The sequence below is a fragment of the Ostrea edulis genome, chromosome 1, assembly GCF_947568905.1.
Source record: "Ostrea edulis chromosome 1, xbOstEdul1.1, whole genome shotgun sequence".
Lineage (NCBI taxonomy): Eukaryota > Metazoa > Mollusca > Bivalvia > Ostreida > Ostreidae > Ostrea > Ostrea edulis.
The window spans coordinates 38841663-38865725 of NC_079164.1; the positions used below are offsets into that span (position 1 = coordinate 38841663).

Below are 24063 nucleotides of genomic sequence, written 5' to 3' on the forward strand. Positions count from 1 at the left end.
ACCCTTGCAACATCAACTTATTATTTGTCATTAGCTTGTCTCGACTTGAAAATTTATCATACGCAGAATATGTTTTCGTGTATCGAATCAGTTGAATTGAACTCATTTACTAAAGGATACTCCATCACCACACACCCTTATGATTTGGGGGTTTGGGTAGAACTGCTTTTCTTGCTATATGGCTAACCAAGAATTGTCAAACAAATATAAAGGAAATTTTTTGTCCGTTTTCCCCACCATTCAACTTTCAAAATCAAAGCTAAGTGCCTGAACTCACTATATCTGATAGTTACGTGTGGCTGTGTAATGCAGCGTTGTCCAATTTAACGCAGATCTCTTTGGACATACTAACTTATATTAAAAATTGTCGCGATATTCCGTATCCGTCATTAATACATAATATACCCAATAAAATACGTTTTTAAGGATTTCAATTTTTGGGTCAATTAAATGTTTTTCCATTGAATTTACAAATAGGGATTTGTGAATAATGCTATCGTACACTCGATGTGGTTTTCTTAGTAAAATTTTGTGATAAATAATGTTTTTAAGCAATATTAAAAATAGTTTTACTAAATTATATAACATTTTTGGGGTATTATATGAATTGATACCCCAAGCCTGGGGTATGTTTTGTTTTTCTATCATGAAACTAGCTAAACAAAACAAATTTTATTAATCTAATGTTAGCATGGATATCATGACTTGCTTTACAATTAGATATACTGGACACGATTATTTCTATATAGTAAGTTAAATTCGGGATCGTATTTTTTTCAATTCAGCTTATTTCAAAATGGCGCACATGAACACAACACAGCTTTTTAACTGTGAAGGTTTGCTCTTGTCAAAAGTGGACTTTTAGAATATTAAGGGATTTCCTGTAACCCGAGTTTTACTGTACTATTTAAAGTGGCATCTTTCATTCTAAAAGCTCTTATACACATATGTATTATTTTCTACAACCATCTGTACATGACTTTGGCCATAAAACCAAATATGGGAAGTTTAATACGCATTTATTCAACAAAATTGAAATCACATGCACCTGATTTAGGCATTTTGAACAAATTACTCCGTCATTACCAACATCAATATATTTTCTTTTGATCCACTCAAACTGTTTAACAGTTATTTTCCGTCTTTGGGCTTTTTCTTTCAGAGCTTTGCAAAGTTCAAAACGGTTTTTCGTAAAAGGTACAGTGTATGCTAGCCTTTGTCAACACCCTTTACTCTGAAAAACATTGAAGTTTTCGTTAGTAGCCTTGACTAAGAAAACACAGGTATCACATGCTGTATCCGGTGTGTATGTTGTGAGTCCCATTCACATCTTGGACAGAAAGTCGTTTACAACATAAACTAAACAGTGTATAAGTTGGAAGTTAATTTAATTTCAAACTCGGCACATTGTGATAAACAGAAATTTGACTTGAAACATTTATAAAGACTAGAGGTGTATTTAAATTAATGAAAAAATCTGGATGGAAAACATGATATAAAAAATTGTGAGTTCGTGAGGAATTCAAACCCCGACCGGTCGTTTAAAAAAACAAAACATCTTCACATCTAAATATAGACGACATTACCCTCTAAAGCACACAGTAGATCATAAATTGGATGGATAAAATGGAAAATCAACTTACAGGTGAAGATCAAAATAATATTTTTGAAATTTACAAAAAATGCCCTCGTGAAACAAAATTTCAAAGCGATGATTTTTAGTGGAAAACTCAAAGAACATGTTCATGCTAAGTTTAGTTTGTGTCACTAAGGCAGATTCTTCCAGAAATTCGGGGATATACTCCTGTCTTTTAACGCTAAAATGGTATAAATCACTTATTGCTGAATTTAAACTCAAATTGCTTAATTTAAATTCATATTATTTTGGCAAATTCTTGTCAATATACGTCTTTGAAACTTATCTTCAAAATTGTTTGAATGAAGACAGAAGTTCCAATTGGTTTTATTATATATATATCTGAATAACTTTATGTTATCGCTCTTCATGCAACACCTTTAGGGAAATTAACATGCAATATCTACTTTAGTATTGATTTATTTGGTTCCATACATTTTTTTATATTCGTGCATGTGCTTTATGCATAGATGCAGATCTTAGCTTTTTTGAAAAATATTGCAACACGATTTGTTAATTCATGGCCACGATTTATTAAATCGTGGTCACGACTTACTAATCCGTAGCCATGATTTGTTAATTTGTGGCCACGGTGTTTTTGTTTTTTCTTTTTTCTTTTTCGCATTATCTGACCCGAGTAAGCTTTTATATCAGAGAGCTACATATCTACCACGTAATAAAATCTTCGATTTACGACGCGACGTCTCCATATGAATGAAAAATTCTCGAGAGAGACGTTAAGCAAAATACAATCAATCAATCAATCGATTTACAACGCAGAACAATGCGCACGTTTGAGGCCTTAGATCGTTGTATTCTTGCAAGGTGTCTCAAAAAATTAATTTTAAAAATCTCGCATATTTCCTCACTACACTTGTGTCCAAACATACCTTCAAACAATCATTAAAGCCCAACGTGATCCGAAAACCCAAAGCTTCAAACGATTTCCTTTGTTGATTACTATACAGAGACTGGTTCTTCATGATGATACTCATGCGTATGATGGATAAATTAACCTTCAACCCCTATAATCAGCAATAAACTCGTCCATATTACCGAGCGTGCGATGCTTGTTTACATATATACAATATATTTACAACTACTCAGTGAAAATATATTTTCCCGTCATTTTGTAAAACGACCATTTCTGTTTATATAGTGCTCATGATTCAATGTAAGCTCTCTTCGTTTTTAATTTTAGCTATTGAATATAGGGGGATTATATTGTTTGGGGAACGTTTTCTGGGGCATACATCACTAGTATTTCCAACTAACCGAGGATGCGAATAGGCCCACAACAAAGGTATTCATGCGCGCAGTGCGTGGTGGCTTAGGGCATTGAACAAAGTTCAACTCCCAATAATATATAGATAGTCCTATACTAGACACTATAACCTTGACCTCGTTGTTTTCAAATTCAATATTTACCGGCACATCAAGAACGGATCCGGAGAATAAGAAAGAAATGTAAACCTTTCTTATGTAGATCAACGGTCAAGGTCGCTCTAGCTGTCTGTTTTATACATGTAGTTATATGGTGTAAATGGCACTCTCGTCTCTAATGGTGAAAATTGTGGTCCCTGGGTATGGAAAAGAGAGTCATTTTATCACACATTAAACATGCATTAACCAGTGCACACAGATCTGTGTATATATATATATATATACCTTGTAACATAGAACAAGTTGTTCGGAAGCGTTTTGAAATTGATGCCTTTTGAGTTGAGATTAAAGCTTTGGGGATAGCCTTCTTTTCTTTTAAATGCGAACATTATTACCAAATTGTCCTTTCGTACCAGACTGTATAATGCAATGCCATACTAAAAATTACACCCTATATTTTGGAGAATAAATAGGAAACATTTGTTTAATCAAAAACGTTGTTCGTGCAATAAATCTAAAGCAGAGTTTGCAGAAACATCTTGAAATGGAATGACTTTGAATTGATCTTGCAGACATAAGTATGGAGACTTAGTGGAATGGTGTTTGTCTGTGCGTAAATCTGATTCTGAATATCTTGTGCTCTGACATCTATATGTCCATGCTCTTTAGTAAATGGTGATTGTGATCTTTCGTTGTCTATCAACTTTGCCTAATGGCTTATCTACAATAGACTCTTTCTTGATAAAAAATTTGTGTAAAAGTTTACCTAACTTAGTAAATTGCATAGACCAGTATACCATATGATTCGGGATTATGATGCTTGTAACAGTGTTGAACTCTGCATTATGCAGAGGTGTATATGCCGCGGCCAGTAATTAATTAAGACGAGAACTTCGTTATTCTCATTAAAACAACAACTAAAATTAATCATGCACTGCGATTAAAAGCTCCTTTCAAGGGGACAGAGGTATAATTCACCTGTGGTTGTCAATTTCAAGGTGTAATGAACCAGGTAGATTCACTAAATTTCATTATTTTTCTTGCGACATACAGTAGTGTTTCTTAATGTGACATTTTTTTCAAAATAAAACGGAGGCCGGGTTCATAACTAGAGCATGTTTGAGAAGATACAACACAATACAGTGCATGGCTTAATGGCGCGCAAACACACAACACGTACATGTATACAACTCCTATATGCAACTCCATAGCAAAAATAAACGAAATATTCCAAATGAAAGGTGAAGATAACGAACAGTGATCAATCTCATAACTCCTATAAGCAATACAAACAGAGAGTTGGACAAACACGGACCCCTGAATATATCAGAGGTGGGTTAGGTGCCCAGGAGGAGTGCATCCCCTGTCGACCGATCACACCCGCCGTGCGCCCTATATCTTGATCAGGTAAACGGAGTTATCCGTAGTCCAAATCAGTGTGCAAGAATGGCCTAACAATCGGTATGAAACACGTCAGACAGCATTTGACCCAATGATAGGTTATAATGGCAAACTAGATCGTTATAACGACTATAGAATTTGCGAAATGCTGACTTTAAACGAGACTGTTGGAACCCCTACACCATCAACTGAAAGTGAAAATAAAACAAGAGATGTTTGTAAAACACATATGCCCCCCATGGTGCAAGATTGAAAAGGGCTATACACATACATAATTTGATTGATAGTAGTATCACCAATTCGAAATATTGAGCAGACAATATCTTCCAATATCAGGAGTGGATTGACCAAGTGACCTAAAATTCAATAGGGGTCATCTACTCTTTATGTTGTACCAGTTTACCAGGTTCGGTGTCAATCAAGCAAATAATTCTTAGAATATAGGAGACAATATATTACTATATCCAGTTTAACCATTGACCTTTGACCATGTGACATCAAAATCAATAGGGGTCACCTTCTCCTGAGGATGTACCAGTGTACCAAGTTTGATGTTTGTCAAGCAAAGGGTTCTCTAGATATTGAACGGACAAAGTCTTCCTATGTCCAGAGTAGATTGACCCTTGTCCTCTGACCTTTTGACCTGAAAAACAATTCGGGTCCTTTTCTACCCTTAACCAACCCATATATGAAATATCATTACAATCAAGTGATTGGTTCTTAAGATATAGAGCGGACAACATATGGTCTACCGACCGACCGACAGGTGCAAACCAATATGTCCCTCTTCTTTGAAGGGGGGCATAAAAATGATTGTAAAATACATACGTGTAGCTATTTATATAGATACAAGTATTCATGCCCATGTTATCTAATGAATTTATGCTGATTTATTTAGGAACTCCCCTTAGAGGGACTCTTAATGGCCTCGCATTAGATCTTGCTTTAGGCGAATACATGTAACTGTTCGGAGTATTCCATATACCCCGCTTCCAGAGGGTATATAGCAGAGGTAAATTTCCGTACATCCTTGACTGGATCTGCATAACGAACAAATTTCCTATGTAAAAAGATTAACTCGTTATCCAGGTTTAATCACATGTTTGAAAAATTATATTATTTTATCAATTAAACAAATTATTATTTGTATTTTACATGTTAGTAAGTGAGGAGTCAAGATGATTGTTTAAAAAGTCTTTAATTGCAAGAATTAATTAACGTGTTAGCCAAATTTGATGAAAACTCGTCTTACAAATTAGAAAAGAATTAAAATGTGTTACCGTACGAGGTGTGTCCAGCTAATTCTGATACAGTTACTTTTTCGAGCTAGAATTTCTTAATCATGCTGGATTTTTTATACGAAAATCTTTAAAAAGACGATATTTTAAGAATATAACACGTATCTCTGAAAATTGACAAAGTTGGAAATGATAAAGTGCTGACAGACGACGCTCGAGAACGGACAAGTGACTCGGAATCGTCTTAATTTAGATGTTCTCTTAGAATGTAAAACACACATCAGTAGACTTAAGAACATACTTCTGTGATCCTAACTTCACGATGACTACTAGAACATCTTTCTTAATTTTTCTGTAATTTCCATAAAGTAGAAAATACTGTGTGTGTTAATTCAATCTGACTAAAGTACAGACCTATATTATTATATACACTGTATATATAATAATATAGGTCTGTACTTCAGTCAGATTGTGTGTTAATTCTTCTGGATTGCTTTTTTCAATTTGATTTCGGTTTATTATTTCATTTTTCATAGTTCGTTAACCAGCTGGTGACAGGAGTGGATGGGAATCAATTTCTGATTTAATATAACAAAGTAAACCAAAACGAAAAGCCCTTCTCACAAATCTTTTATTGATGTACTTCTGTAACACGGATTCATGTTCATCTAGATAATGACGATACCTAACATATTGCAAAGATATTTTCCTACCTTGATGAGGTGCTTGCCTCGATATTATTTTTTGAAAAAAAAGAAGCTGATGAATATGACAAGAAGTAGAAAGAGCCAATCATTATCCGACTACACGGAGGCTGATATAAAGTCAATTGAGAGTTCTGTTTCTGTATTTGACAGCCCGAGGTTCGTATGAATTTTGTCGTATCCTGGAGACTGTAGTTGTTGATTGTTTAAGATCATTTAAAGGTATGTATACTTTTGGTAATTTGGATAAGTAATTAAGACAAACTTCCAAGCAAAATTAACAATGTTTGAAAATTATTACATTTTACATGTGGAATATAATACAATAACTTGAATAGTGAGGAAGTATCCGAGGCCTGTTAATATGTCATGGTTAGTTCACTTGGGTTGTTATAATTCCTTTTTGATGTTTATAATTACAGTACTGTTCAACACTCGCTTCAACTTATTTTTTTCCCCCACATTTCAAAATATAATAAATCGTAATATAAAGAAAATTATAGTAGTAATGAAGAAGTGTCAGTGCTCGCTAGTAAATTACAAAGATTTTTTTGGTTTTTTTTGGTCATTTGCGCCGGATGAATATTTGTCATTATAGAACATTAGAATGAAAGGAAATATATCTGCTCTGATCAAAAAGGGACACCAACGTAACCATGCAACTTACAGCACATTATTCAATGAATGTGTTCGATAGGAAACGACAACGGTGCATCACTAAGGATAATAACCGATTAATCAAGACGTGGGAACCCATATATTCATATTAATTATAAGTTATTATAGGCAGGAAACTCTAGGATCAGACAGTATACATAAGAAGTACAACTTTGTCTAGATCTCTCAGAAATCCTTTTGATGTACTGGGTTTTTTATTAATGGCGATTTTTGTTGTCCGTAAGTAGAGACATAAGCTCCACATTTCTCTTCAGAGTATTAACTAGTAAGTTATAAAACTATGTGATGTTATTTCTCGTCTTAGGGAGACAAGAGTGCTTTTCAGAGTTTGTTTGGCACTAAGGCTGTTTAATGATTATAAGAGGGAACTTGTTCCAACTTTCACGTATCTCTTTTCATCATTAATTAAAATAGCTTTTCTCTAGTTTGTACAACCATTGCGTCAAGTAGATTCGGCTCTTCCTCAGCTCTTCTACTAATTAAAAGGAACATTTTCAAAGTTCTGATAAGCTTTCATACTTTAATATCAGTCTTTGAAAAAAAGAAAATGTAAGGCTTTTCTAGGAGGCGCTGATGTACAGATATATGAAAAGACGGTTTTCTATTTTGAAGCGTGATAACGTAACATTTTTATAGTGGTATTTATGTGATATGAAACATGATGTACAAATGCCATCTTCAAGTTTGAAATGAATATCATCGTAGCCTCTTTGATCCTGAAACTAAGTTATTGTGCCTTTATATATAGTCACGTTGATTTTGAAACTAAGATATATTGTGTCTTTAAAAATAGCGCACGTTGATTTTATTGTGCACTCTAACCTGCATCATCATCTGCTATGTTACACTTATTAACCCCGTGGTATACGGGTTTGTGTGATATTAATGATTTTCAATCAATGTTTGCAGATTTTCCATCGTGTGCTACATCCAAAATGTGTACGTTTTCGTAATGCATTCATTAATCACCCTTATATACTGTACAATCATGTACGATTGTTTTAATAATTGACATCGCCCAGTCGGAATATGAATCAATCACTTTATTGTTGATTGCGTATTGTAAGATTGATTTAGACATACTTTGTCAATTAGATGTCGGTATTATCTGTAGTCACATCTTACTAGTAGATTGTTTTACAATCAACTGTTTGGAAATGAGTAAATCTTGGAAATCGGTCAATCTGGTGCATTGCAACAACACTTTGTACTCTGCAAAAACATATATGAACTCAGAACTATTTGGGATACGGGACGTATGGAAAAAAAGCAACCAAATAATTGGTGTCGCAACAATATAGATCAGTCTTAAACAATACAGAAGTGAATGGTTGAAGTATTACTGTATGTTGACTGTTCGATATAGTGAGTGGAATTACTAATGTCATAAAACTCGCAAAGAGCATTGACGATGTGAACCTCACAAAGTGTTATTATTATTATTTAGAAACCCTCTTTCGTCTTGCATAAGCCCGTATTCCATTAGCGACCAATTGATTTTACAAGAATGTCATAAAATTCATTGACACATACGATATTGACTACAAAGATAAATATTCTAATAGAACAAGGCTTTTTTAAAGTTAGCGAGGGGCGATAAACCGTGTTGCTGAGATGGTTTTGTTTATAGACGACCTCGGCGTGGTATTTTTGTGAAATGCTATTAAGTCTTGGTCGTTATTGTTGCAGTGACCAATTCTCTGTATGTGTGTGACATATTTGATAGAGCTCTACAGGGAAGGTACTCTGTTCCTACTGCAATATTTTAAAGTGTTTCTCGTGTGTATATCGTAGGTTATTTCTGTCGTAAAACTTTATTTATGCAATGTAAACAGTGAAAAAACGCACGATCTGATATAAGCACTTGTCGACCTGAATCACATTTTCAGATGGATCGTGTTCACAGCTTCGGGTCATTCCTTTTCTAACATTTAGATGTACACTGCGCATATCACACTGGGGTTTTGCAGGACAGATTTGGGAAAAGTTTTGGTCCACATTAAAATCTTTGTGAAGGATGGGCGGACAAAAAATGAAAATCCCCGTGCAATTGTGGAGAATATTTCTAGTTTTCTCTCTTTTGAAGTTGAAAAGTCAATATCGAAAATGTTGCCCTCACCATTTCGCCATACGTGTACATCGACTCTCATCTGAATAGGGGGAAATTCTAAAGATACTGATTTCTACAACATTATCACATTTACTTTTATAAATAAGTTTTGAATATTACTTTTATACGACTATATTCACTTAGAATAATTTCCCATATGGGATGTAAAAGAAACAATCTGCTTCACAGAATACGTGGCCTCAATATTGGAAAGTCGAAACCAACCAATATTTCAATTATTTCCCATGTGCTATTTGAAAGCAAATTGGTTTGCCGATAACTCGCCATTAAACATAACCCATAAACAAGTGAAAAAAAACTATGTCTCATATTCAAAAGGGTTTAATTTCATTTGTGACAGTTCTTAGAGGAACGGATATCATTGACGGGGGTTGAGTTATACTGTCTCTTTAATGTAAAATTAGCGTTTACCGTATATTCACGCAACATGAGATACTCGCTTTCATTGAAACCTTGTTTGTTTTTAGATCCAGGGAGTCAAACTGTCTGCTGATTGTCAATATTGACAAGCACAAATTTATTTTCATTTTATTACAATTTTTACACCTACAAACGTCCAGTGACGGGAATCAAAGACACCATTTCTTTGCACAGAGTCCCAATTAAATATATATTTAGGGTCGTTCAAACATAACACATTAAAAACATTGATAACATTTTATTGCATGTAATATTAGTAATTAAGATATTTCATCCCTGCTTGTTTGTATTGAGGAAAACATAACCCCTAACTCGTAAAGTTTGAGGATTTTACCCAACACATTTCCTGTTCGCGTGACTTAGAAGAATATTTCAAAAATTAAAGTACAGCTTATAAGCCCAAGAAAAGAAGGAAAGTCTATTAAATTCTGTATCTGGTGACGCATCTATGATTGTACTATAGGGAACAAGGAACTCGGAATCACCTTGTAATTTCATCATACACTCAACAAGTAATATTTAAGAAGTCATTAGACAATAAATACGTTTCCCTGTGGGTGTCCAAACATACAGGTACAGAAGACGATATGTCATGGGGACAACTACCGCATGAAAGCGCTGAAATGTCACCGCCACCGCTTTGATTACTATAATCATCTGCATGCAAATCTATTGTAGCATCCTTCTTCAGTAAAAATATCAGATATCATTGATATTTAAAACCAAAGAAAATGAAAAGTAATGTAACACTAAAGAATTGTAAAAGTATCAGATTGCTGCCTGATTAATTTTTATTACGGAGCAAAAAAAGTTGCAAGGAAAATACGGTCATAAAATTTGCGCTACAGACTATGCCTTGTTATCACTTAACTTGTCATCGATCAAGATTTGTGTATTATATAATATCACTGATTCTCGTTAACAAAACCGCTCACTGCTGATTCCCGTTATCAAAACCACTCACTGCTAATTCCCGTTATCAAAACCACTCACTGCTAATTCCCGTTATCAAAACCACTCACTGCTAATTCCCATTAACAAAACCGCTCACTGCTGATTCCAGTTAACAAAACCGCCTACTGCTGATTCTCGTTAACAAAACCGCTCACTGCTGATTCCCGTTATCAAAACCACTCACTGCTAATTCCCGTTATCAAAACCACTCACTGCTAATTCCCATTAACAAAACCGCTCACTGCTGATTCCAGTTAACAAAACCGCATACTGCTGATTCCCGTTAACAAAACCGCTCACTCCTGATTCCAGTTAACAAAACCGCATACTGCTGATTCCCGTTAACAAAACCGCTCACTGCTGATTCCCGTTATCAAAACCACTCACTGCTAATTCCCGTTATCAAAACCACTCACTGCTAATTCCCATTAACAAAACCGCTCACTGCTGATTCCCGTTATCAAAACCACTCACTGCTAATTCCCGTTATCAAAACCACTCACTGCTAATTCCCATTAACAAAACCGCTCACTGCTGATTCCAGTTAACAAAACCGCATACTGCTGATTCCCGTTAACAAAACCGCTCACTCCTGATTCCAGTTAACAAAACCGCATACTGCTGATTCCCGTTAACAAAACCGCTCGCTGCTGATTCCCGTTATCAAAACCACTCACTGCTAATTCCCGTTATCAAAACCACTCACTGCTAATTCCCATTAACAAAACCGCTCACTGCTGATTCCAGTTAACAAAACCGCCTACTGCTGATTCCCGTTAACAAAACCGCTCACTCCTGATTCCAGTTAACAAAACCGCATACTGCTGATTCCCGTTAACAAAACCGCTCACTGCTGATTCCCGTTATCAAAACCACTCACTGCTAATTCCCGTTATCAAAACCACTCACTGCTAATTCCCATTAACAAAACCGCTCACTGCTGATTCCCGTTATCAAAACTACTCACTGCTAATTCCCGTTATCAAAACCACTCACTGCTAATTCCCATTAACAAAACCGCTCACTGCTGATTCCAGTTAACAAAACCGCCTACTGCTGATTCCCGTTAACAAAACCGCTCACTCCTCATTCCCGTTTTCAAACCCACTCACTGCTGATTCCTGTTAACAAAACCGCTCACTGCTCATTCCCGTTAACAAAACCGCTCACTCCTGATTCCAGTTAACAAAACCGCATACTGCTGATTCCCGTTAACAAAACCGCTCACTGCTGATTCCCGTTATCAAAACCACTCACTGCTAATTCCCGTTATCAAAACCACTCACTGCTAATTCCCATTAACAAAACCGCTCACTGCTGATTCCAGTTAACAAAACCGCCTACTGCTGATTCCCGTTAACAAAACCGCTCACTCCTGATTCCCGTTAACAAAACCGCATACTGCTGATTCCCGTTAACAAAACCGCTCACTGCTGATTCCCGTTATCAAAACCACTCACTGCTAATTCCCGTTATCAAAACCACTCACTGCTAATTCCCATTAACAAAACCGCTCACTGCTGATTCCCGTTATCAAAACTACTCACTGCTAATTCCCGTTATCAAAACCACTCACTGCTAATTCCCATTAACAAAACCGCTCACTGCTGATTCCAGTTAACAAAACCGCCTACTGCTGATTCCCGTTAACAAAACCGCTCACTCCTGATTCCCGTTTTCAAACCCACTCACTGCTGATTCCTGTTAACAAAACCGCTCACTGCTCATTCCCGTTAACAAAACCGCTCACTCCTGATTCCAGTTAACAAAACCGCATACTGCTGATTCCCGTTAACAAAACCGCTCACTGCTGATTCCCGTTATCAAAACCACTCACTGCTAATTCCCGTTATCAAAACCACTCACTGCTAATTCCCATTAACAAAACCGCTCACTGCTGATTCCAGTTAACAAAACCGCCTACTGCTGATTCCCGTTAACAAAACCGCTCACTCCTGATTCCAGTTAACAAAACCGCATACTGCTGATTCCCGTTAACAAAACCGCTCACTGCTGATTCCCGTTATCAAAACCACTCACTGCTAATTCCCGTTATCAAAACCACTCACTGCTAATTCCCATTAACAATACCGCTCACTGCTGATTCCCGTTATCAAAACTACTCACTGCTAATTCCCGTTATCAAAACCACTCACTGCTAATTCCCATTAACAAAACCGCTCACTGCTGATTCCAGTTAACAAAACCGCCTACTGCTGATTCCCGTTAACAAAACCGCTCACTCCTGATTCCCGTTTTCAAACCCACTCACTGCTGATTCCTGTTAACAAAACCGCTCACTGCTCATTCCCGTTAACAAAACCGCTCACTGCTGATTCCAGTTAACAAAACCGCCTACTGCTGATTCCCGTTAACAAAACCGCTCACTCCTGATTCCCGTTTTCAAACCCACTCACTGCTGATTCCTGTTAACAAAACCGCTCACTGCTCATTCCCGTTAACAAAACCGCTCACTGCTAATTCCCGTTAACAAAACCGCTCACTGCTGATTCCAGTTAACAAAACCGCCTACTGCTGATTCCCGTTAACAAAACCGCTCACTCCTGATTCCCGTTTTCAAACCCACTCACTGCTGATTCCTGTTAACAAAACCGCTCACTGCTCATTCCCGTTAACAAAACCGCTCACTGCTCATTCCCGTTAACAAAACCGCTTACTGCTCATTCCCGTTAACAAAACAGCTCTCTGCTCATTCCCGTTAACAAAACCGCTCACTGCTCATTCCCGTTAACAAAACCGCTCACTCCTTGTTCCGTTATTAAAGCCGCTCACTAATGATTCCGTTATTAAAATCGCTCACTGCTTATTCCGCTATTAAAACCGCTCACTGCTGATTCCCGTTAGCAAAATCGTCTACTGCAGAATCCTTTTAACACAACCGCCCACTGCTGATTCCCGTTATCAAAGCCGCTCACTGCTGATTCCCGTTATCAAAACCTCTCACTGCTTATTCCGTTATTAAAACTGCTTACTGCTGATTCCTTTATCAAAACCGCTCACTGCTGATTCCGTGCTTAAAGCCGCTCACTGCTGATTCCCCTATTACCGTCATTCATTTCTAATGCCCTTTATGAAAATAATTTACTGTCGATGCCGTTTTGTATCACTCCCAACTGATGCTCTTATCAAATTACTCACAGCTGATATCCATTATTAACGTCACACACAACTAATATCTGTTATTAACGTCACACATAACTAATATCTGTTATTAACGTCACTCACAGCTGATATCCATTATTAACGTCACTCACAGCTGATATCAATTATTTACGTCACACACAACTAATAACCGTTATTAACGTCACTCACAGCTGATATCCGTTATTAACGTCACTCACAACTAATATCCGTTATTAACGTCACTCACAGCTGATATCCGTTATTAACGTCACTCACAGTTGATATCGATTATTAATGTCACTCACAGTTGATATCGATTATTAACGTTATTAACGTCACTCACAGCTGATATCCGTTATTAACGTCACTCACAGTTGATATCGATTATTAATGTCACTCACAGCTAATATCCGTTATCAACGTCACTCACAGCTTATATCGGTTATTAACGTCACACACAACTAATATCTAATATCCGTTATTAACGTCACTCACAGCTGATATCAATTATTTACGTCACACACAACTAATAAATGTTATTAACGTCACTCACAGCTGATATCGGTTATTAACGTCACTCACAGCTGATATCAATTATTTACGTCACACACAACTAATAAATGTTATTAACGTCACACACATCTACTATCTGTTATTAACGTCACTCACAACTAATATCCGTTATTAACGTCACTCACAGCTGATATCGGTTGTTAACGTCACACACATCTAATATCCGTTATTAACGTCACACACATCTAATATCCGTTATTAATGTCACTCAAAACTAATATCCGTTATAAACGTCACTCACAGCTGATATCCGTTATTAACGTCACTAACAACTGATGACCATCCTTCGTGTTATTCAAAATATTTTTGGTTTTGGAACGAATACTGAATAAGTACCTGTTATTTTAATCGAACGATTACATGTTCATTTAATGTGACGAGCAGTTCCAATTTTAGAGAGTATATACATGTACAATGTATTTTCAAAAACTTTATGTACACGAAGAATAAAGTACAAATCCTCATAATGGATATCCTAATATTCAATATGGTTATAAAACAAGAGGTTCATGGGCCACAATGCTCAGCTAAATTAACCTGGTCTAACTTTTCTTCTGAAGATTTGAAGGAAAAATTAGTTTTTGACCTTCGTTAAATATAAAAGGGACGAGGTGGTCAATAAAAGCAATTCTACTGCATACAAGTTAAAATTTTATACATGTACATAGATGCCACAGACGATGGTTTCTAAATATCGTTTTGATAGTTCCCTTTGTTTTTTGTCACGAGGAATGTCGAAATATCAATTGATTTTTAAACCCCATATCAAGCAGTTTTCGTCAAGGTACTCCTTCATGAATAATGATAAACAAAGTGGGCGGGTCTTAACACAATATACACCTATTTACTGGCTATGAGGACAATAGCAAGTTTATTGTCCCCCAAGACGGCAACTATTTCCAGAGGTGCAGCCGAGGGAAATAGTTGCTGTCGAGGGGGACAATAAACTTGCTATTGTCCGAATAGTCAGTAAACAGGTGTTTTATCATACCAAGGTAGACTTTACTTGTGTCAGACATACCAAAGTGAAGTAAACAAATATTCGGAATTAGATGAAATCGACCGAAGTGATCCGAGTGGTAAACTAATTAGAGTCATCAGACTTTGACGTCACAGAAAAGAAAACGCGGGAAAATATAGCATCCGGTAAATAGTTTCGAGACTATTTCCCTAGGGCAGATAGTTCAGAAACTATTTCACGGCTAGCGTTATCCAGAAGAAATAGCAAATTTATTCACCTAACATTTATATAGGAAAAACATTCTGAGGTATGATAATAGTAAATAGGTGTTTTATTATACCAAAGTAGACTTTACTTGTGTCAGACATACCAAAGTGAAGTAAACTAATTAGGGTTATCAGACTTTGACGCCACAGAAAAGAAAACGCGGGAAAACAGATAGTTCAGAAACTAATTCACGGCTAACGATATCCAGAAGAAATAACAAATTTATTCACCTAACATTTATATAGCAAAACCATTCAGAGGTATAATAATGTCCTTATATGCTGCGCCTCGGGAAATAGTTGTTGTCTTGGAGACAATAAACTTGCTATTGTCCTCATAGACAGTAAATACATGTAGGTGTATAATCTTCACTTTAGGAATATGAATAGATCTCGTGCCTTCCCCGTTTTCAAATGATTTGGCATTATTTGATTGTGTTAGAATCTTCAAGTTGGTATATAGTTTTTATGAAATAGAAGCTATGCATGATTTTCACTGAATACATATATGCTGCAAATGTGATCGATGTTTTCCATGCATGTTATTAAGTCTCCCAAACGAAGTTTGGAGACCCATTGTTTTTACTCGGTTCTTATTCTTATCATTATAAAATAGAATTATGTCTCTCAACTGATTCGATATCAAAGCATGTTCTACGTATGACCAATACTTAAATCGAGACAGACTAATGACAAATAAGCTGATGATAATGGGGTTTCAACAGTCTCGTTTACGGTCAGCATGTCGCAAATTCTATTATATGGATTTTGACTATGGGTTACTCCGTTTACCTGATCAAGATATAAGGTTTACGACTAGTTTGACCGGTCAACAGGGGGTACTAATTCCTCATAGGCACCTGGTACATGCACCACCTCTGGTGTGTCTATCGTCTGTGTTTGCCCTAGTTTTGGTTTTGTATTATTTGTGAGGTAACTGTTCCGTTAACTTCACTATTTCTTTGCAATGATGTGTTATTATACTGTTTTTCCGAGGGAACCTAGAGGAAATTATTCTGTATAAATGGGTTGGTTTTTTTTAAAGTGTACTGAAAATGTAATTGAATTTTAAATGATTGTGGCTTTTAAAGTGGCATGAAAAGGTGGGGATAACGATCAGTGATCAATCTCATAACTCCTATAAGAAATTACAAAATATCTGATTTCATAGCCTATTTACCAAATCAGTTATCAAATCATATCGCTAACAATTTATATAAATGGCACGTTATAAAAGGTTACCTAAAGTACAATGCAAGTCCATTACATTTGTCGATTTTGATGACGGTATCATATTTATCAATATAGTATAAAAAAATCGAAATATTTCTGTAATCCCTTGTATTGATACGTGATCCTGGCATCAGATACAAATTATTTCATGATGCCGGCTTGTCTCCTTTATCTAATAAAATATACATTGAAATGATATATTAGAGAAATGAATAATGGAAAACGTTCGAACACGAAATATACACACAGCCCCACTCCACGCTTACGATTAGTGTTCATTGAAATAACGGTACTTTTACTGCAAAAACCAATGAAATATTAATTTAATATGTCCTTAGTCCGACAAAAATCCCGTGAAACATGAAGGATTTCAAAGAATAAGTAGAGTAAATAAGACACTTTTTGGTTTCTTTCACATGGACTTGTCAATAAGTATAACCACTTCCGTGGAACAGACAAAATACTTGAATCGATGCGCTTGAACCATTTTCTAAAGTGTTGTGTCTGTTGGTCCTATCTTCTAAAATCAGTATTAGTTTATTAACTTTCTTTAGAGGTGTTTCCATCATATTTCGATGTCGCTAGCTATAGGCGAAGCGTCACAAATTTAGAAGCATGCATGATACAGGGCCCTTAATAGTGACGCTATCGGATCACCTCGTCCTTTTCTGTTGCATGCTAGACTCGGAAGCACAGGACATATACGAACTACTCATGTTAGTTACATGGTGTAAAAAGAATGGTGAAGGAGGGCTAATTTGTTTATTGATGTACGTTCTGCAAACAAGGAACAGAGTGAGGGGACTAGGGGTTCGGGGGCCCCTCTATTACCACACCTATGAATATATACAGTCTGTATATCTACACTTGCTCATATGGTATGCGTTGTAAATCTAGTTCCTGCTATGTCGATATAACAAACTGGAATTATTGCAGCAGACAAAATTAACACCAGGTCTTGCATGATGGAATTTAGAGGCGCAATGACTATGACGACCATTGACCGATTTCCCATTGCATCATAATGATATCAAACAATACCTGAGGAATGACACTTGTCCTGTACAAATGTACCATACAACAACCATAGTATTATTGCCTGCATATACAATGATTGCAAAGCTTGCACCTGTTTATTCTTAAACTCAAAACCAATTTGCTGTTTGGCGTAATCTAGATCACCCTGAAAGATGCTTATCTTACCTCTTGTCAGTGACACAATTATTGTATGTTTTTGTTTCGTTTGAAGTGAATTTGAGTTTAAATATCATTCAAAGAGAAACTGATTCTAATATAAGTGTTCATCATTGTGTACTATGGGTAGAGGAAGTCATATATACCCCATTGTTAACTGAATTTATATTATGTTTCACTACTTCTTTCGGTAAAATACTCAAATCGTCCAATATTCATGCACTTACTGATAGCACACGACGGAAAAGGGCGAGGTCATCCGATTGAGTAGAGCCGGTTCTTGACAACGGCTGCCGCGGCACGTTGCTTCAGGTTTTTAAGGTAAATTATGAAGATATTCGCCGTATTAGCAGTATTTTGTTTGATGTTAAAAACTAGACCAAAGTTTTGTCAGTATGATAAACCATGTAAAAAACCACACTATTTGACAATTTCACAAATCATATACCAGTATCAAAGGAGTACTGGTCTACTCAATGTAAGGAGAAAAAGATGGTTTTCTAGTGCATATTTATGAAGGAGTGATTTTATGGTGGTTGTGCCCAAGCCCGTGAGAAAAAATATTAATAGAAAAATTATGGGAGCTACGGAATATTTTAATCGTACTGACTGATGATTTCATGTTAAACATAAGATTTAACTCCCCTTCTATTGTTCAAAGTGCATCTCTTTACCGCGTTTCCGTCTGATTGTTTGTATCGCGAAAAGTGTCCCGTCAACAGTCTACAGGCCGTACATGCTTCCGTGTTGCGTTGCACTTGTTTTCTTTCGAAATTCCGCATACACCGTCACCTGATTATGAATATTTCGAAATGGGGCATTTACTCTCCGACTCGGAGAATACATAATCAAATGGGAAATTAGCTTTATTACTTTTTAATCCGATTGAGTTATAACTTTTATGTATATAGCTTGATATAAAATACCCGGTACCTGCTGTTTATTCATACGGAGATATCCAAAGAATACGGCATATATGGCTTTAATGTCATATCCCAAAGACTCCCCGCTAATCTGAATGTTTGGCGAAGTCACTAACCTGTTTTGCGACTTAGATTCGACCGTGGCTCGAACTCACGATCTCCCGGTCATAGAGCGAGCGCACTATCCTTTGAGTAACAACGACAAGTGTTTAATCTAACTATAGATTCTCGTAGAAATGAGGTAAATGATGTTAAGTCAACTATCTCATATCGAAGTGTATTTAAAAATAAAATTTTATTTCATCATTGTTATTTAATTGGTTGAAATCCAACAAACTATCTTTTAAAAATTCCCTCTATGTGCCTTACAGGTAAACATAGCATTTTATTTTTCAACATAGGTCCATATTTAAATCTGGAATTTCCAAATTAAAACGATTGGTTATTGATCATCCTTTGAAAACTCGCGTCTCTAATCATATCCAATTAAGCGAAAAGGTGAAGATAACGAACATTGACCAATCTCATAGTTCCCTCAAAGAATACAAAATTAAAAGTAGGATAAAACATCGGCCCTTGATATATAGGTGGGAGCAAGTGCCTTGGAGGAGTAGGCATCTACTGTTGACCGGTCACATCCGCCGTCACTCATATTCTTTATCAGGTACATGTAAGGGGAGTGATCCGCAGCCAAAAACTAGTATATGGAAGGTGACGATAACGTACAGCGATCAATCTCATAACTCCTATAAGCAATACAAAATAGATAGTTAGGCAAACACGGACCCCTGGACACACCAGAGGTAGGGTCAGGTGCCTAGGATGAGTAATCATCCCCTGTCGACCGGTCATAACCGCCGTGAGCACAATATCTTGATCAGGTAAACGGAGTTATCCGTAGTCCAAATCAGTGTGCCAAGAACGGTCTAACAATCGGTTTGAAACACGTCAAACAGCATTTGACCCAATGATAGGTTGTATTGGCAAACTAGATCGTTGTAACGACTATAGAATTTGCGAAATGCCGACTTTAAACGAGACTGTTGAAACCCCTGTACTGTCAATGTGTTTGTCAGTAGCTTGCCTCGATTTAAAAACTTATCATACGTAGAACAAGCTCTTGTGTATCGAATCAGAAGAGAGATATAAACACCATATGCAGGTGATAATGGGATATTGCTACATAAATATGGGACATTGACGATGGAGAAGCTAAAATCATTCCGTTTGTCATAAAAGTTGAGTTGTTAGTTTGCCGTTAATATCTACTTTCAATAGAATATCTAAGTGTGAGGCAGAAGTGGACGACTCTGTGATGTCTTTTATTTCGAGTTCACTGGGATATATCGAATCGACATATGAAAGTTGTTATTGTTAATAGATAAAACGTCGTCGATATATCTAAAAGATTTTTTCTTCTCACGTAGAAGTTTTTGAATACATTCCGCTTCATAAGAATATAAAAACAGGTCAGCTAACAAAGGAGCACAATTCGTGCCCATGGGAATTCCAATAGACTCTTGGAAGACCTGATCACCAAAGACCACAAAGATATTGTCAATGAGGAACTCTAGCATGTTGTTTTTTATTTCAACTTCAGAATACTTGTGCATAGAATCAGAGTGGCGTTTAACAAAATAATTCTTGGATGACTGATCACTAGATATGAATATTTCCGTTTCCCATTTTTGTTGAAGAAGCAATTTTCTATGATGTCAAAAAGTCTAGTCTTTAATTTATCGTGAGGAATGGTCGTGAAAAGAACGACCTAATAATTGGTATGAAACAAGGCAGACAGCTTTCGACCCAAAGAAAGGTTATATCTAGGTCCTGTCCTCTAACTGTAAGTAAAGATAACCGACTCCGACCAGATATCGTTTTGCTAAGCCTATCAAAATACATTATATAAGGACATGACTTATGTAAATTTCATAGTAACCGTTATTGTTAATATACAATATTAGAATCGGAAAACACCACAATTTCAAACCATGTATGTCTATAAAGAGACCTTAATTTTGATTTCCCATCACATAAATTGTAGAAAGGTTAAATGGGTGAAATCTTAATATCTCCTAAACCTATCACCAGAAATTGATCACAAATATTCCTTGCGATGGGGAGCTTTGCACAAAGGTCATTTTGGAAAGGTCAAGGTCACTCAGAACATTATACCTTACATATGAAAAATGTTCCATATTTCAAAAACTTAATTTAAAACAATATTTCATCAGTTATTGACCATTGTGTGAGTCATTCGTCATATGAAGTAGGTCATTGTTGGGTGCAGTTCGGGAAGCATCCATAAGTTTTACTGATATTCTTGTCGTTTTACATCCCATTCAAACATTCGTCACTCAGATAGGGTCGTCACCAGGTTTAGATAAACTGCTACAAATTTTAATTACTTTAGGGCGCTCACGACTGTATCAGTGGTGATATTTCGTCATGCGAGTGGAGATATTTCATGCGAAAGCCTAGCATTGTCAAAACAACATTTACATTGAATTTCAGTTTCCGATATATAAGAAGTCCGTGTGGGTATCAGAACCCCAGGTTTGATAGTAAAGTGCATCAAAGTAGAAAATTATTCACTAGGAGAGGTTTGAAAAATTATATATATTACCTAATTAATTTAACATTAAACCCATGGAAATACATGGGGGGAAAAGCCCTTGGTGAAAGGCACATAAATCCTAATTTATAAAGCAAAATTGTAGGTCACCAGGCAAAGTCATATGAAAACTAAATTTTGAACTTAAAACTCTTAATAGTTTTCATTCAATTGTAACATACATGTACCTTTTCTGACATGTGTATCCAGTTATTTCATATGAACTATCGATATATAAATAACTTCACAACGAATTCACTTCACTATACTATTATGTATTGGAGACCTTTTAATTTGTTAAATGGTATTGGTATTACCAATCTGTTTTCGTAATTCGCTGTAAATAAAATGCTCTGTATGCGGGTTTGTGGCTATGGTATTTGCGCTTCGTTAATTCTAGGTGGAATTGGAATATTGACTAGTGGTTTTCCTCCATTCTTTTTAGAACTCCTCTGGTTTTACGTTTGCAATGAGGTTATAATAATAAAAACATTTATAGAATGCCTTATATGATAAAAATTACCATACAACGCTTAAGAATAGGGTACAATATGAATGTACATTACAAAGTAAATAATTAAAATGCATATATTAATTAAAGATATATAAATATATGTGGAAACCAATGGGAGACAAAGATAGTACAATTATTTTGGAAGTGATGGAGCACAATGCCTATTATCGGACATCAACGAAATAAAACATTAAGATTATTTAGATTTGAAAATTTACATTCAAAACGGTCATTATCAAAACTTCTACTGTCTCAGAAGTTTAAAGGTCAGGGAAAGCAATCTTGAAAAAAGTGTGTTTGTAACAGTTTATTTTTAAATTTATGTTTTGGGCAGCATTGACATGTTTCGGACGGTCATTTCACAAACTTGCTGCATCCCAACTGTGCGTTCTCCAAACGACTGTGCGAATTTCCGCACAATGAACCTCCAACCCTCTGTTAACGTATCACGTTTCATTTATATTCCTATAAAATGCAATATTATTGTTAGGTTAAGAACGATAACCGAGAAATTCTAAATATTATCACATTTCACTGGAAATCAAAAGGATCAACTCAGGCTAAGAAAAGAAAACCTTAATGGGCCAGATTGATTTTAGTCATCCATACTAGTTTATGACTGTAGGCCAAACAAATGTAATAAGTTGTTTTTCACACACCGCAATGTCTTAGGTATGTGGATATACGAGTTAACTTTTTAATAGTTCTCTTACTACGATGTACATAATGTACGATGTACATAATATGTACATGTAGTGTGACACATGCATTGTTTACACATTTCAAGTTAGTCGTTTCCAAATAATTTTTTTCTCATAGTTTTGTAAATCTTTGGCATAAAACATCGCCAATACACACATTTACATGTTATTTGGTATTTCTCTAGGAACAAAACTCTTTCCCAAAAGAAGTTCTTGTTTGGTAAGCACAGCAATTATTTGCTTGGCATGCTTTTATACGTGATACATGTACATGTACTTGAGTAACACAGATTTAATTATAAATGTTCTCGGAACAAAGCTTATTGAGCCACACAAACTTCAATAATTGAAAGTGCAAGTGTGAACCAGATTATCAAAAGACGATTTCCTTAAGTTTTTGTAGTTTTTCGTGAATTTAGTAGAATGTAAATATGAAAATAAATTTTGTAAATAACCGTGAAGACTGAGCTAATGATTCTCTCGACAAATGTAGTTTGTGTAGCACAAACTACATAATTATACATATCATTTGTCCTAGTCACTACTCATCAAGAAACTGTGCTACATGTATATATAGTTGTTAGAAAATTAATTTAAAGAAAATCAAAATATATTATATATGAATCGAAATTACAAGGTAAAAACACGTGTTCAACAAGCAGTGATTAAATGGAGAGTCTGCCAGAGCTTCACAAAACTAAAAGACCCCCAAAGCGAACACCTCCGCAATCCCATCATCCATAATAGTATAGCATGATAGGGAATCAAAAGCAGCGCCCCTTCGTTACCACTCAGGCGCTCTAATCAATGAGGCCAATAGTTATTTAATACATGTACTAACACCCCGATCCCGATGCATCATTGCCTTAATCGATCATAAATTATCTTATATTCCGGCATCCGTATCCAAATTAGCCTCGAAATCTGATCAATCTTTTCTTGACCAATTAAAGCATATTATTCCAGAAAAACTTCCTCAAATCCCTCGAGATGTTTAAGGGATATCTTGCGGACAATTTAGTGTTACAAACCAGTGTGGAAATCATTTACCGGAAGTATAAATTAACCACAACATATTAACTGTAGTTGCTGAGAAAATTGTAGGAATTTGTCGCACTGCATAGTATACAAAAATTCTATGCAGAGGATTCATGAATGTACACCATCAAGAGGTATATAATAAAACGCTTATATATGTTGTTGTGTGTTATTATAATACCTAGAGGAATCTTTTAACAAAGTATGGAGAGTTTGTCACTTCGAGTTGCAAAAAGGCGAATGATTCGCGAGGGGGTGGGGAGGATGGACAGAGGAATAGTGTCCCTTCCTCTGATCAGGGAGTGTGTGTGCGCGTGTGTGTGAAAAACCAGGCAATGCTTTTGATTGCAGAAATAG

At 36.0% G+C, this 24063-nt stretch overlaps 1 protein-coding gene across 1 annotated transcript in view; it reads left to right on the forward strand.

Moving 5' to 3' along the window:
• Positions 1-6470: 6470 nt before the first annotated feature.
• The window catches only part of LOC125657472 (G-protein coupled receptor dmsr-1-like), a 58646-nt gene continuing 41053 nt past the window's right edge, over positions 6471-24063 (forward strand). The window contains exon 1 of the mRNA XM_048888044.2: positions 6471-6584. The gene's annotated coding sequence lies outside the window, so the exon portion shown is untranslated. The remainder of the gene's footprint in view (positions 6585-24063) is intronic.